This window comes from Adiantum capillus-veneris, chromosome 22 (assembly GCF_014529385.1).
Source record: "Adiantum capillus-veneris isolate H3 chromosome 22, ASM1452938v2, whole genome shotgun sequence".
Taxonomy (NCBI): Eukaryota; Viridiplantae; Streptophyta; class Polypodiopsida; order Polypodiales; family Pteridaceae; genus Adiantum; species Adiantum capillus-veneris.
The window spans coordinates 855,173-871,419 of NC_140952.1; positions in this window are offsets into that span (position 1 = coordinate 855,173).

Consider the following 16,247-nt stretch of genomic DNA (forward strand, 5'->3'; position numbering starts at 1 on the left):
GAAGAGAAATTTCAGAAATTTTTGTAAGCACTATTGGGGTTAAACAAGGATGTCCGTCCGTTGTCACCAACTCTTTTTGGTCTATGCATCGATCAATTGGAACAAATAGTACTTGACTTTATGCAAGAAGAAGGCATTGAAGAGGTCACTATTTGCAATGCGGTAATCATGCTTTTGTTGTATGCGGATGATGTAGTGCTTCTAGCACACACTTTAGAAGATGTACAAAAGCTTATGGTTGTCCTTGAGAACTTCTTCTTGCATAGTGGGCTGATTGTGAACAAATCCAAGACAAAGGTTATGCTTGTGAAAACCAGCCATAAGGAGAAGCCATGCATTGTGTACAACAATGAGACACTTGGAGTTGTTGAGAGCTTGAAGTACCTTGGCCTTGAGGTTCCATCCAATCACAAGTGGCATGAATGTGCTATGTGTCGTTTGGAAGTGGGAAAGAGAGCATATTATGCATCTGAGAACACGTGTCATGCGGGAAACATCAAGTGTTGGGTTCTCAAAAAGTATCTTTTTGATGCAATGGTGACACCGGTTCTTCTTTATGGAGTTGAACTGTGGGGTGGGAGCATCTCAAATTCTACTTGGAAAGAGTTTGTTCAAAAGCGTTTTCTCATAAACTTTCTCCAAGTGAAGACACAAACACCATATATGCTCCTACTTCTTGAGTCGGGATGTCTTCTAATTGAGGTTATGGTCATGGAAAGGGTTGTGGAGTACATGATAAACATGTGTCAAAACCACTTGCATCGACTTCCTACAATTGCATGGGAAGCAAGCAAAAAAGTTCAAAAGACGCATAAAAGCAAGATCTTGAGCACGGGATGGATGCAAGACATAAAGAAGTGGTTCGGGAGATGGGATGGATTACACTTGGTACATGATGCTTCAATTGACTCCCAAGTGAATGAAGCTTTTCTACAATGCCAATTTGTTACGTCTTGAGCCAACTACAAAACCATGTTCTTCGCTGAAAGAGGAAACCATACTCACAGTTACATGATTGAGCCTATCCCCTTGTCGGTGATATGCACTATCGCAGCCATTCGGCTTAGCTCCCATTTCCTTTGATGCGAGATAGGGTGTTGGGTCAATGGAGAAGAGTCCAATCGATTGTGCACATTATGCTCACTGCAAGTTCGAGAGTCTGAGTACCACACACTACTAGAGTGCTCAGCTTTTGGTCACATTCAAACTTGCTTCTCCCACATTTTCAGCCATAACTTAGACCTACACACTTTCCTCTCCCAACCAAAGTGTGGGCTCTCCATTGTGACTTTCATCTCACCACAATTTTGGAGCATTGAGAGTCACTCATCATCTATACACATACTACATCACATGTAACTTTAGTCCCATAGGTCATATTTGACCTCCAAGGACGATAATAAAATCTATCTAAAATCTCTCTCTCTCTCTCTCTCTCTCTCTCTCTCTCTCTCTCTCTCTACGGTGTGTTATGTTAGTGTTATTTGAATTGCTGTTGTCCATGTCCTAGCCACTCGAAGCTAGGTGGTACCCCTGGTTCACTCCCCGTGACGATTTTGGCATGCACGGTCCTTGCGTAGAGGCCGTTGGGGTCCGTTTTGCATTTGCGCTTGTCAGCATTACATTCAATGCTCATTCAGATCATTAAAAAGATTCCTCTAGGTTTGCCTAGAGTACAAAAGTCATCTTTTAGAAACCACACAGTTAAAGTGTGTCTAGTTCAGTTGTGTAGAGGTGTCTTGGGAGTAGTTTGTATTTGTTGAGGACATTTAGGCTTGGATTATGTCATTTTTTAGTGGTTGATAGCTTAGACTATGTGAAATTCTGAGTATGGATGCACTTTTTGAGCGAAAAAAAAGAAAAACTAGTGTTGGTGGACGCTTTCCACTTTCTTTTGGGGCTGATGTGATTAGGAGTAGGGTAAGTAGGAATTAATGAAGGTTTCCAATCTATCTCACTCTCTAAATTGACATTACTAGAGTACTTGCACAAAATTTTAGAGTTTTCAGGTTCTACACTCATAAGGTGAGTCCAAAAGCTTCAAAATAGCATTTTTGGTCAACATTAATCTTGGAAAAGCTATGGTTACCCATGGGTAAGTCAAAAATCAGCCTTCAATAAAATTTTTGAAGTTTGATCAAAATTCTTCCAGTAATAGCTGCATGCAAAAGTGAGTTTAATTGCTTTGTGTAATATCTTGTATAAGACTTGAATACCATCAAACTTCCAAAAAAGTGCAGATTTTGTCATAAGCGCTTTCTTTTCTCAGGCTTAAAATTGAAGTTTTTTCCACATGAATAGCTTGCCTAGCTGTTAACGGAGCACTTTTTAGACGGTATAAGTGGTTATAGCTTCAGTGTGATTCCAATTTGGACAAAAATACTCCATTCTTTGAACAAACAGACAATTGAACGTGAAAATACTCAGAAGTTAATAGAACCTGACCAAACCTCTTGACAGATTTTAAAACACCTTGTTGAAACCATGTGAGAGAAAAAATTTGGAAAAAGTGCAAAAAATCACCACCGAGATAATAAGCGTGCTTATTATCTAAGGGATTAAGAAAGCAAGTTGTCAGCATAGTGCAAAGAGGCTTTGAATCAATTTAGGTAGAATTTGAACTTGTAATTTGACAGATAGACCTAGAAATATTTGAAACCAAAATGCAGACACAAAATTTGGCTTAGAAACCTCAAAACTAAACCAAACTTTATGGAGCTTCTTTTGTGGCTTGCTTAGAGTGTAAACAACCTATACAAGCCAAACTAGTGTGCCATGATTACTCCGTAGGGAACGATTCAGTTCGAGTCACATTCATGAAGTAAATCACCATTAAAAATACTGCAATAGAAGGGTAGTGATGTACCTGTATTTTGTGTCAAAAATCAATCCCGAAGCACGTGTGTACGAGTTGTCGTGCTCACTCTTGCACAGCCTTCTCCTGCCCCGGTCTCTGCGTTCATCATCGTCATTACTGTCAGCATATCTATTAGATCTATCCTTGTAATAATGATGCTCTTTGGGAGTCCTTCACTCCTCTTAGGGACTCCTTCGATCACCATTCTTGTGGCTTTGATCCCTTGTGTATTCATCCCTCATGGTCTGTTCCTCTTTCATACCATTTTCATGTTGATCTTTTCTATCGTGATTATCGTAATCATGGTCTCGTCGTCTTTCAGACCTCTCATGTCGATTTTTGCATCTGTAGCATAGACTGCATATCTTTTGTACATCTGAAAATAGAAAGCGGCCTCAGTTGAATAATGTGTATGTTGAAAGGAAGCTATGACAGACTTCAACGCTACTTTTCCTATGAGTAGCTCAATAATGGATTCATCAAAAGAAGAATGCCATCAGAAAGCTTTTCTTCCAAGTAAATCAAGTCTTGAGATAGTATTAACAAGCAAAAACCATTTCCACCCATTCCTTTTCCAGCCTGTGACAAAAAACGCTATTTGTGACTTCTCGAACCTTGTTTCGCATGGCATAGACATAGGCTTTTGAATGCATTTTTCTTATCGTTTGTGTCTTCCATGAATCGATCTTGCAATGGCATTTCAAACTCTTTTCCAATAGACTTTTGCAGATCAATTTGCGAGATCCCTCCAACAAGCGAGTCAATCACGCTGATGTGTGTTTGCTTGATGTTAGCCTTTTTTCACCACGATGAATGCATCATACAAAAAACAAAAACAAACATAAAGCTGAAGGGCTTCCAAGGCTCAACCGTACTTTAGAGTGTTCTACATCCATTTCACTCGGTTGCTGCTTAAGAACTGAAGCTCCATTTTCATTACCACCTGCTGCTGCACCTGCCCTCAGCCTCCATTTTTCCATTACTAGCAACATTTCAAGCAAAACCTCATTATGATTTGCGAGGATAGTAGCTGGTGTTGTCTTGGCCCTTGATGTCGGCTTTAACAGTAGGACATCTTGTGAATAGTCACTTGAAATATAATCGCTCAAGTCGAAGTCTGGCTCAAGAAGCACAAACCAGTGTTTGATTTGAACCTTGAAATTGGAAGGAAGTGCTCAATACTGCACTTTCCTACTGCTAATCTTGTGACATTGGGGGTGTGCAGGCCGATGGAAAGCTCCAAAGTTTATAGTCCCAGTACAGAGCAAGTTCTGTATTACAACAGAAGAGTTCAATGATGTTCATGGCCTCTCCCTGGCTGGTGCCAACCCCAAACTAGTGAGGTGGGATCAGATCAGTGATGTGGAGTGGTTCAGTGTTTTCAGAGAGTCAAAGAATCGTAGTCACTATCGCATTAAATGCAGTTGTTTGCATACTGATATGTTCAACTAGGTGATGTAGCTGCATTACAAGGTGTACCAGAAGCGCCCAACAAACATGGAGATCAAATTTGCATTCTCCAAGGGGTTTGTAAAAGAATTCAGCCCGGCGGCAATTGCAAGTAGCTCAGCCATGCAATTCAATTGGGCTGAATTCGCTGTCCAGCATTTGTAGGACCTCTGAGAGAAAGGGTACTACGAGGCCCATGTCAAAAAGTGGAGGATGCGCAATGTATGTCTAAACATCAAGGAGGCGCAAGCTGAAATGAAGAAGGATACCAAGGAGACACCCATCTCTCGCCATAGCACTCACCAGCAGGCTGAAAGCCTGTCAATTTTTTGCGTTGAGAATTTGCAGCACATAAAGGCTGCCTCTGAAATTCTCCGCAAACAACTGCAAGATGCTAAAGAACATCTTCTAACTGCAAAATCAGACTTTGAAGCTGCGAGGGTTGTCCAAGCAAGCAATGCTAGGGTCACCCCAATTGTGCTTGCTATGAGACAAAAGCTTCACGACGCTGAAAATGAATTACAGAGGTTACTACAGAGCGACAGCGTGGATGCAAAGAGGGAAATAGAGTGTAAAGTAAAAATAGAGACATTTAAAGAGACATTGGAAGGTTTGGCATTTCCTGACAGTGAGGACACTCTTGCTGCTGACTCAACTTGTCAGCATGTAAGTTCGTGACTTTTATGCTTCTACCGTATGATTGGAATATGTGCAGAACAAACCTATGTACTTACCATGCTCCTCTTTTTTTTGGTGTGCAGATTAATGTGGAGGTTATGGAAGCAAAAGTGAATGCATGTGAAGGTCAACTGCAGCTCCTAATGCACATGAGAAAGATGCTACAAGGCTCCTCCATTCCCACTGCCCTGTGTAATATGGCTATGGGCACTTTTATCAAAAGTATAGAAGGGGTATGCGATGGTGCGATGATCAACCCGTGCAGTGGCTGCAGTTTGCCACTTGAAGTAAAGGGAATCTCCGCAATGGTCAAGATGCCCTGTGGGCATAGCTACCACTTTCTCTGCTTTGCAGCTGCATGCTCCTTATCGACAAAATGTAGAGTTGTGACCTGCCAGCAAAGGATACCACAAGAATGGTGTTGGAAACCCACAGGGCAAAGACATCCAATCACACCAACATCTGGTAAGATTGTACAGGGTGTGCTAATTAGCATACCCACTGTGTTAATTAGAATATTTAGTGTGTTAACTGGATATGCTAATTAGCATATCTTGTATGCTGATTAGCATACTGGGTATGCTGATTAGCATGTCCAATATGCTGATTAGCATATTGGGTATGCTAATTAGCATACCCAATGAGAATATTGAGTGTGCTAACTGGATATGCTAATTAGTAGACCTTGTATGCTAATTAGCATACCCTGTGCTCAGTGAATAGATTAGAGTAAGTTTGGCATATTAGCATATCTAGTAAGTTAACTACCATATCCAAATGTTAACTAGAAAACTGTATATGTTGATTAGCATACTGGGTATGCTGATTAGCGTACTGGGTATGCTGATTAGCATACTGGATATGCTAATTAGCATACCTAGTGAGAATATTGAGTGTGCTAACTGGATATGCTAATTGGCATACCCTGTGCTCATGAACAGATTAGAGTAAGTTTGGCATACTAGCATATCTAGTAAGTTAACTACCATATCCAAATGCTAACTAGAAAACTGTATATACTGATTAGCATACTGGGTATGTTGATTAGCGTACTAGGTATGCTGATTAGCATACTGGATATGCTTATTATCATATTGGATATGCTAATTAGCATATTGGATATGCTAAATAGCATACTGGGTATGCTAATTAGCATAGTGGGAATGCTCATTAGCATACTGGGTATACTGATTCACGTACTGAGTATGCTGATTAGCATACTGGATATGCTTATTAGCATATTGGATATGCTGAATAGCATACTGGGTATGCTAATTAGCATACTGGGTATGCTAATTAGCATACTGGGAATACTAAATAGCATATTGGGTATGCTAATTAGCATACTGAAGACAGTCCTTGTATGCTAGCTACCAGCAGTCCCAATATGCTTATTAGCATATCCAGTATGCTAATTAGCATACCCAGTATGCTCATCAGTATACCCAATATGCTAATTAGCATACACAATATGCTCATTGTAAAGAATGAGGATGCAAGAGAGCTACACAAGACAAGAACAAAGCACACAGAGATGGAAAGCTTCTTCTTCTTCTTCTTTACAGAAAAGAGAGTACAAAATGACTAAGTGCTAAAGCTGAAAAGTAGCACATATGTACATGCGGTCACTAAGTGTGAACTCGCTAGAAGCGTACTAGGCTGGCACTATAAGTATAGTCCAGCTGTAGAATCACTGGCAGAGATCCTCCGTGTCGGTCACCTAACACGCCAGTGAGTAAATGCCGTAAGCGGCCAAGACCCGTAGTGGATGCCAGCTCAAGGTGTAGAGCTCGACATCTCAACACTCCCCCTCGAGCTCTGCATGTCGCAGAGTCCAAGCATAGTCCGGAAACGTCGAAGCTTCTCAGCTCCGAGGGCCTTGGTAAAGATATCCGCTATCTGCTCCTCTGTGCTGACGTAGACCAAGTCTATGTCGCCCGCCAACACTCGCTCTCGAACGTAGTGGTAATGGACCTCTATGTGTTTGGTCCTAGCATGGAACACTGGGTTCCTAGCCAACTGCATGCTGCTGAGGTTGTCACAATGAATGACAATCTGCTAGTCCACCTGCACTCCCAAGTCCTCAAGTAATGTGCGTAGCCAAGCTACCTCGCACGCCGCAACTGCTGCACCTCTGTACTCGGCCTCTGTGCTCGATAAAGCAACCGTAGGCTATTTTTTGCTGCTCCAAGTAACAGCAGCACTCCCAAAAGAGAACATGAAGCCACTCGTAGATCTCCTATCAACAATGCTACCTGCCCAATCTGCATCTGTATACCCATACAATGCTAATGGTGCATCTGCTGCATAGAACAATGCGTAGTCAAGAGTCCCTTGCACGTACCTAAGTGTGCGTCGTACTCCATCCAAATGTGGCTTCCTCGGAAGCTGCATGAACTGACTCTCCAAGCCTACTGTGTAGCTCAAGTCTGGCCTTGTGATAGTCAAGTAGATTAGACTACCCACCATCTTCCTGTACATATTGACATTCTCAACAACATCACCCTTCTCTGCACTCAGCTTTGCATTCATATCCAAGGGAATGGAAATCGGCTTACAATCAGCCATACCATACTTTGACAACATGTCCAAAGCATATTGTCTCTGTGACAGCCATACACCCTCTGGAGTCCTGATCACTTCAATGCCAAGAAAGTAGTGCAACTCGCCCAAATCTTTCATTTCAAACTCCTGTTTGAGAAGACCCTTCACATGGTCAATCTCCATAGCATTGTCACCAACAATAATAAGGTCATCTACATATATGGTAATGACCACAATCCGCACATCACTCTCACGTACATAGAGTGAATGATCAGCATGAGCTCTCCTAAAACCAATACTGACAAGATACTTGGCAATCCTGTCATACCATGCTCTAGAGCCCTGCTTCAAACCATACAAAGCTTTGAGAAGTCTGCATACATAATCTGGGTAACCTGGATCGACATAACTAGGTGGCTGATCCATATACACTTCCTCTTGCAACTCACCATTCAAGAAGGCATTCTTTACATCCATTTGATGCATAATCCATCCTCTAGATGCAACCACTGCTATGAAAGCTCTCACAGTCGTCATCTTTGCCACTGGAGCAAAGGTCTCCTCATAGTCTATGCCATACGTCTGTGCATAACCCTTTGCGACCAGCCTTGCCTTGTGACGCTCAATGTTACCATCAGCCTTATGCTTGGTTTTATACACCCATTTACAGCCAATAGCTTTCTTGCCACTTGGCAATGGCACCAGCTCCCATGTGTCATTTGCTTCCAATGCAGCCATCTCTTCATTCATTGCATCATCCCAATGCACATTTCCAACTGCATCCTCAAAACATGTGGGCTCCACATCCTGTATCACCTTAGCCATGTAGGCTTGGTGATGCGCTAGATACCCATCATAAGTCAATTTCTGAACTGGATTTCTGACTCTATTAGATCTGCGCGGTCCTTGGTCACTCCTTTGCCCTCTAGCATCTTCTTGTACTTTCCTTACACCAGGTGTCCTGACAGCCGGAATTCCAAATTCCTCATCAAGACTTTGTTCAGAACCATCTGAATCCATGTCTACATGTGAAAAACCTGATGATGCATTAACCATAAAGGGAGGTTCATCAACCTTTTCCTTTCCTTTTCGTGATACATTCCCTGTACCTGTTGGTGGAGTAACCTGCGTACGTAGTCTACCATTCCATGGTTTCTCAACAGAGCCACGAGAAGAGGACTCTTGTGGTCCACTCAAAACCTGTGACTGTGGCCTCACATTTTGTACAACCACATCATCTTTTACATTAGCCCCAATAGTGCCATGTGCATTACTGTACCAGTTGCTCATCTCATCAAAGACTACATCTCTGCTCACTCGTAATTCTCGTGTAGTAGGATTGTAGCACCTGTACCCCTTTTGTTCAAGGGAATATCCCACAAGAATACATTTCTCTGCTTTAGGATCCAATTTCCTACGCAACTCATCTGGTACATGCACGTAAGCTATGCAGCCAAACACTTTCAAGTGTGCCAAATCAGGCTTTGTACCTGTAAACTTTTCCTCAGGTGTTACATCATGCACCGCAGCTGTAGGTGTCCTGTTCATAATGTACACAGCTGTATTTACAGCTTCAACCCAGAAATGATGAGGCATGTTCTTCTCATTCATCAATGCACGTGCAACCTCTGCAATGTGCCTGTTTTTCCTTTCTGCGACCCCATTCTGCTGTGGAGTATATCTGCATGTAAACTGCCTGTGTATACCATGCATTCGCAAAAAATCTGAAAAATCATTGGAGAAGTACTCTCCCCCTCCATCTGACCTCAATGTCTTGATTTGCATATCTGTCTCCTTCTCAATCATGACTTTGAAGTCTTGAAAGTGACCAAACACTTCACTTTTGTTACGCATGAAGTAGACCCATACTTTCCTTGTATGGTCATCAATGAAAGAGACATAATACCTGCAACCATGTATACTTGCAGTATCGATTGGACCCCAAACATCTATGTGCACCACCTCAAGTGGCCTTTTACATACATTGCGCTCATGTGGAAATGAGCCCTTTGACTGTTTTCCAAACTGGTATGCTGCACACACTTTATGCATACCATCCACCTTGAATTTGGGCAAACCTTTTACAATCTGTTTTGATTGCATGCTGCGCAATCTCTGCTCATTGACATGGCCAATGCGTTTGTGCCAAATGTCAACATCAGCCACAACACCTGTGCCCTGTGCAAATAATGCAGCTTTTACCTCAGGCATGTCTACATTCAGCGTAAACATTCTACCCACACATTTGCCCTCTGTGATCAGCTTACAGCCATTTTGGAAATCTTCTACATAACAGCCATTTGGATTGAAGCGAACCTGCAAACCCTGCTCAACCATTTGTCCAACAGAAACAAGATTCTTTGTAATGTTTGGGACATGAAGTACATCTGCTAAGTACTTTGATTTCCCACTCTTTGTATTTAGAGGTATGTCCCCTACATGAGCAATGGGGTGAGCTGTGTCATCTCCTGTCTGCACATAGCCTGACACATCTGGTTTGCGCATATCTCTAAACCACTCTCCACGAGACGTCATGTGATTAGAGGCACCTGAATCCACATACCAAACATCATCTTGGGTGGAATTCTCTGCAGTCATTGTATTCATTACATGCTGCATAACAAACATGCGCTCGTTTTTGCTGTCATCTGCATCTCTGCTAGTAGATGCATAGTTGCCCTGTTCTCTCTTTCTACTTGCTTTTCCCTTTGGACAGTCACGTGACATGTGACTCTTTCACCACAAGTCCAACATTCTCTACTATCTGGAGTATGTTGCTGCCTGCTTGATCCTGCACCACGACCTCTTTGACTCCCCCTGCCTTGAGACTGGTTTCCCCTGCCACCTGTATTGTTTTGATTTGATTGACCTTCCAGAAATTGGCCCCTGCAACCCCTTGGGCCTTGACCACGACCTCTACCTCTACCTCTGTTGGAGTTAGAATAGAAGGCCTGTTCAGAATTATTTCTGCCATGAGAAGAAGATGTGTCAAGGTTCTTCTCCTCAAGAATAAGCATAGAAATCAAATCTTGGAACACGGGGATGTCGTCTCTTGTATTCATGGAAGACCTAAAATGTACATACTCATCTCCTAGACAATCCAAGCATGCACGGACAATGTCATCATCTTCCACTGAGACTTTAATAGATCCAAGAGCCTCAATGATACTCTTGATCTTCAAGGCATAATCATTGATTGAGAGGTTGTTCCTCTTAACCTGATTTAGCTCCGACTTTAGTTGAAGCTTCCTGGCCTTGGTGTTCACCTCGAACACTCTGCCTAAGTTTCTCCATGCAATGGCGGGGGTTTCAGCATCCTGTAGATAGCCCATCATGCCATCTGTGATGCTCATAGACAACCAATACATCACTTTGCTCTGGCCTTGTTGCCAGTCCCTCAAAGCTTTCCTTTGTTCTGCTGTAGCATTTGCCTCGGGAATCTCTGGTTCCTTTTCATTGTCTCCTTCTACATAGTCCCAATAACCTTTTCCTTTTAGGAAATTTGTTATTCTGAACTTCCATGCAGGGTAGTTATTTTTCTCAAGCTTCTCAGTAACAATCTGACTGAAACCGTCAGACATCTTGAAGCACTAAGACAAAATAGCTGCAATCTGCAAAAACCTGCAAATCTGCTGAACCTGCTATCGTGGTTCCTGTAACGCTTTCTACACTCAACGAGTGTCCACAATCAAGCGTTTCACAACCACTGTACTTGTGCAGTAAATCTCTGTATACTGCACTTTGGAGAACGAACGAAGGGATTGTGATGCTCTTGCTCTCTTAGCCTCTCTTGCCTGCACCAGGATCTGATACCATGTAAAGAATGAGGATGCAAGAGAGCTACACAAGACAAGAACAAAGCACACAGAGATGGAAAGCTTCTTCTTCTTCTTCTTTACAGAAAAGAGAGTACAAAATGACTAAGTGCTAAAGCTGAAAAGTAGCACATATGTACATGCGGTCACTAAGTGTGAACTCGCTAGAAGCGCACTAGGCTGGCACTATAAGTGTAGTCCAACTGTAGAATCACTGGCAGAGATCCTCCGTGTCGGTCACCTAACGCGCCAGTGAGTAAATGCTGTAAGCGGCCAAGACCCGTAGTGGATGCCAGCTCAAGGTGTAGAGCTCGACATCTCAACACTCATTAGTATACCCAATATGCTAATTAGCATATCTTTTATGCTAATTAGCACACTTGTGCTCACTGTACAGACTAGAGTAAGTTTGTCATAATGGCAAATCTAGTAACTAAGCTACCATCTCCAGATGCAAACTAGCATATTGGATATGCTAGTTAGCATACTCAGAAATTCGAATTAGCATACTGGGCTTGTCAGCATAATGGATTCCAATGTATGCCAGGCTGCACACATAGTCACAGCATATCAAACATTTTCTAGCATACATGACATGCTTATATGAGTCTTAATCCATGTTTTTTGTTGCAGGCCTGGGGCAGTCCCTCCGCAATGTGGGCAGTGTGCATGACACGAAGGACAAGGGAAAGGCTATAATGGAGGACCTTTCGATAGAGGAGAGTGATGAGCTGGATATAGGTGAGAACCCTTCAACGGAGAAGGGTGTTGAGCTGGATGCAAGGAGTGAAGGGGTGAATGAGGGCTCCCAGCAGATGCCAAATGAAAGCATGAAAACAACGGAGGAAGGCCGTGATGTGAGCAGGAACTCAGAAGATGAAAAAGAAGATGATTTTTTTGTCATGGCTCCTCGTGTGCCCCATGTGCCAGCGATGCCTGCTGCAACTGACAAAGCAGAAGCTTCTTAGCAAACAGTGGCTAGTGGCTCAGGGGAAACTTTGAAGAATGACAACATAGAAGATGAGCAAGAAGTTGGTGACAACATCCCTCTCGAGGGTTTTTTGCGTAAAGCTCAGCTAAAAAGAAAAGTTGGCCTTGAAGAGGTACCCGAAGACATTGCAAGCACAGCCTGTGGTTCGGACAAGGCTGAAAGCTCCAAAGGTGAAAAGAAAGCCACCCGCTCAAGAGCTTGCAAAAAATTGTGTTAAGACTTATTGCTCCCTACCCGATTGTTCCCTTCACTGTATATGCTAGACCATTTTGAAACCCAAATGCGTATTGTAACTGACATGCATTTTGTTTTCCAATGAAAATGTATTTTTGTGCAATATAAATCTGAGCAGCAGTTCATTGTAATTTTTGCGGTTTTTCTTTTTTAAACTTATTCATTTCGTACTGCGGTTTCCCTGCAGAGGAAGAGAAACAGGCATTAATCGTCATGCCTGATGCAACTGCGGCCATGCAATGGCAGAAATTACGGAGATGGCGAGTCCACAAAGCGAGACAGTTTTTGAGACAGAAAATGGAGATTGAAAAATGCCTTGAACGATATTCACAACTTGCCCGTAGTATTATTGAGCGCCTAAATTATGCACCCAAGTGGGACGGTTATTTTTGCTGAATGGTATCCTCTACCAGACCTAATATGGGTGCCTAAGCATTTATGTGATGAAAAAAGGGCTCTGGTGCTGGACCTGAACGGTCTTTTGGTGGCAGTGGTAGAGCCTCGTTTTGGTGAAAAGCCCCCGGCATATGCAGATGAAATGCTGAAATACGATGTACTTGATAAGCAAGTGTTCTGTCGCAAGGACAACCATTTTTTTTTGGACTGGTGCCTGCAGTTCTTTAATGTGTTTATATGGAGCACAAGCCTCAATAGTAACGTCATGAGTATTTGCCGTACTGTTTTTAAAGAGCAGATGCCAAAGATTACTGGGTTTTTTGCTCAAGCGCACTGTACAAAGCAATCCTGGCAGATCCAGAGAAAACCTGTGTTTATGAAAGACTTATCCTTGTTCTGGAAACACACTCCGGGGTACAACGCCCAAAACACACTTATAATCGATAATAGCTTCTACAAAGTGTTTCAGAACCCACCACAAACTTGGCTTGTTACTCCCATTCTAGAGCACCAGAGTGCTGAGCAGAGGGAAAAGTTCCTTATAGAAACTTTGAAGTCCTGGATTTTTCTTTGGCTACAAACGGATGAGCGGAAAGCATATGTTGCTGATAATGTGTTTGAGACAAGCTCAGATGAGTTTTCTGATGCAGTCGTCAAACGTTTGCTTGACATTCAAAAGAGAGATATAGAGGCTAAAAGACTGAAAGAAATTCGTCGCAAACAACGGGAAGTTGACCTAGAAGTAGAAAGAGAGAAAGAAAAGCTAGAGAGGGAAAGAAGAGAAAGTGAGCAGCATAGTGCCAACCTAGAAGCAAAGGAGGAAGCAGAGAGAAAAGAAAAGAGGCAGCAGGAAGAAGACAAACAGCGAGGACATCTCGGTCACTACAAGCGCGCTCCGAGGAGGCCTTAAGGGTTTTTGGGGCAGTGACTGTCATTGTAAAATTGAACCCTATGTAAATAATTTGATGCTGGCAATTAATGTAAACAGTTTTATAGTTAGCATGCTGACCAAATTTATAATAAAACTGCATACCCTTACAGCAAAGTGGTATATAGAAAATCCCGTGGATACAACTTAAAAGCTGAAGGGCATGCTATTACAGATTGCTTCATAGCTTTCTGGAGTGATTGTGTACACCTGCCTTCTCCTTGGGACGTGCTCCATGGGTATTTTGATACATCGCACCAGATGTGAAAGTAGGTGGACGATAGGCTGCTTGTGGTCTAGCTTGAAGGTGTATGCATCCAATTGCTTGTAATACAGTCCTTTCACAACATATGAGCCTCTGTCAATTACATTTCTCCATTCATCAATGTACCCCTTCTCCACCTTCTCCTTTTCTGCAACACACTTGACTAGATAGAAATCCACATCTTCGGCGTTGGTTAAAGCATCTGGATTTATAGCAAATGTGTCTCCAGAACATAGAGCGCTACTCAACACATCATGATGACCTTCGTATGTGAAGTCATCATAGCCAACGACTTTTTATGTCAAAACTTCATCTGTTTGCTCAAGTAATGGCTGCAGAATCTGATAATCCCAAGCCTCCACGCGAGCTTTATTGATGCAGCGATTCCACCTTCCGTTCATGCATGCATCACAGAAGCATGCCAACTTTCTTGTTGCAAGGGCAGTTGGATCTTGCGGGTTGTGACCACGAATAGCATGCAAAGAGCGAGTTTTTGCCACAGTGGCACAATTCCACTTAACTTCCCTGTTAACATCTCCCTCTTTAACCTCCCAGAACACACGAGCACATTCCCTTTCTTTTGAAGGATATGATGAAGGTGCTCCATGCGATAGGTTGGCCTGGCAATAAGCAACCACATCTGCTGCACACTGTAATATAGCTCCATTAGGTTTTAGTTGTTCATGGGTCAAGGTTCTTTTCACAACTGCTCCTGCACCATCATGCTCGCCCTTGCCATGCCCTGATCCAAAGAAGAACCAGCTCATCCCAATCCCTGTGAGTCCACCATATCTTGCAACAAAATAGAAAGGCCTGGCTCCCTTGCATTGCGAGGCCGCACCATCTGACCACACCCAATGTTGTTTACAAGTGACACCCTCTTGTTGTAACCATCACAGTGTAGCATGAAGCAATGTTGCACAAACAGTGTGTCATGGACCCTATCATTTGATATGAAGAAGTGGATTGTTTTGACTGCCTCCCCTGCCTTGCGGTAGTACGTTATGTGTACAAAAATAGTTACTTGACTAGAGTGACAATGCATTGACTGAATCTCATTTTGCTCCTTGAAGGCGTAATTTTCAGCAAAGTCAACAACTGAGACAATGACATCATCCGGAAAGCGAAGTATACAATCCTTAAATTGTTGTCCTTGCCATTGTGCCACATAGTTATGAGTGATGAAGAGCTTCAACTTGGTCTGCAACAGTCAAAGAAACTCCCAGCACTACATTTCATTATGGAAAAGATCTTTTCTTTTCTTACTGTTTCCATGCCTGTCTTTTGCTTCTACATACGCAAATACTTTCACATTAATACTCTTACCTGGCCTTGCTGTTTCTAAGCAACATAATTCTAACTTCTTTACTCCACATATCTTACAGTCTCCCATCAATCATTCCCTTCTATGGAAAACTGCATCTGCTGGCTTTGGACAGAGAACGGACTCCCACATCTGTGTGACACCTTTGAACGTGTGATGTGAAGCCAGGCAGCCGCTGCTAATGTTCTTGCCTGTAGCACAGATATTGCATACACAGTTGCAACATGTATCATGCAGCCCAAAAGCACGAGAGCGCATGTGGTTCAGTGCGTCTTTCAAAAAGGTCATCTGCACATGGTATTCGCAACAGCATGTGTACCTATCCTTCAGCCTCCTGCAAAAGAATGGCTTTAACATCTCAAACATCCTCATGCCAATCTTGCAATCTGGATGTTTTTGTTTGAATCTTTGAAAGAGCTCAACCTACAATATCCATATTTGATCAGTATGTTTACTAGGAGAAATAATCCAAACAGGACTATACGCATTGCTACTTAATACATCCACCATAGATACAAATTGGTGTGTTAAACAGCACATTGTATAGTCCTGACATGCATGTAACTGGATATAACATTGTATACTAAGCATGCTAGTTAACATGTTGAGTATGCTAACTAGAATACTAGCTGTGCTAACAAGCACAATCAGTGTGTAATGTAGCATACGAGGCATACTCATCAGCATGCTGAGTATACTCATCAGCATACTGAGTATGCTAACTAGCATACTAGCTGTGCTAACAAGCACAATCAGTGTGTAGTTT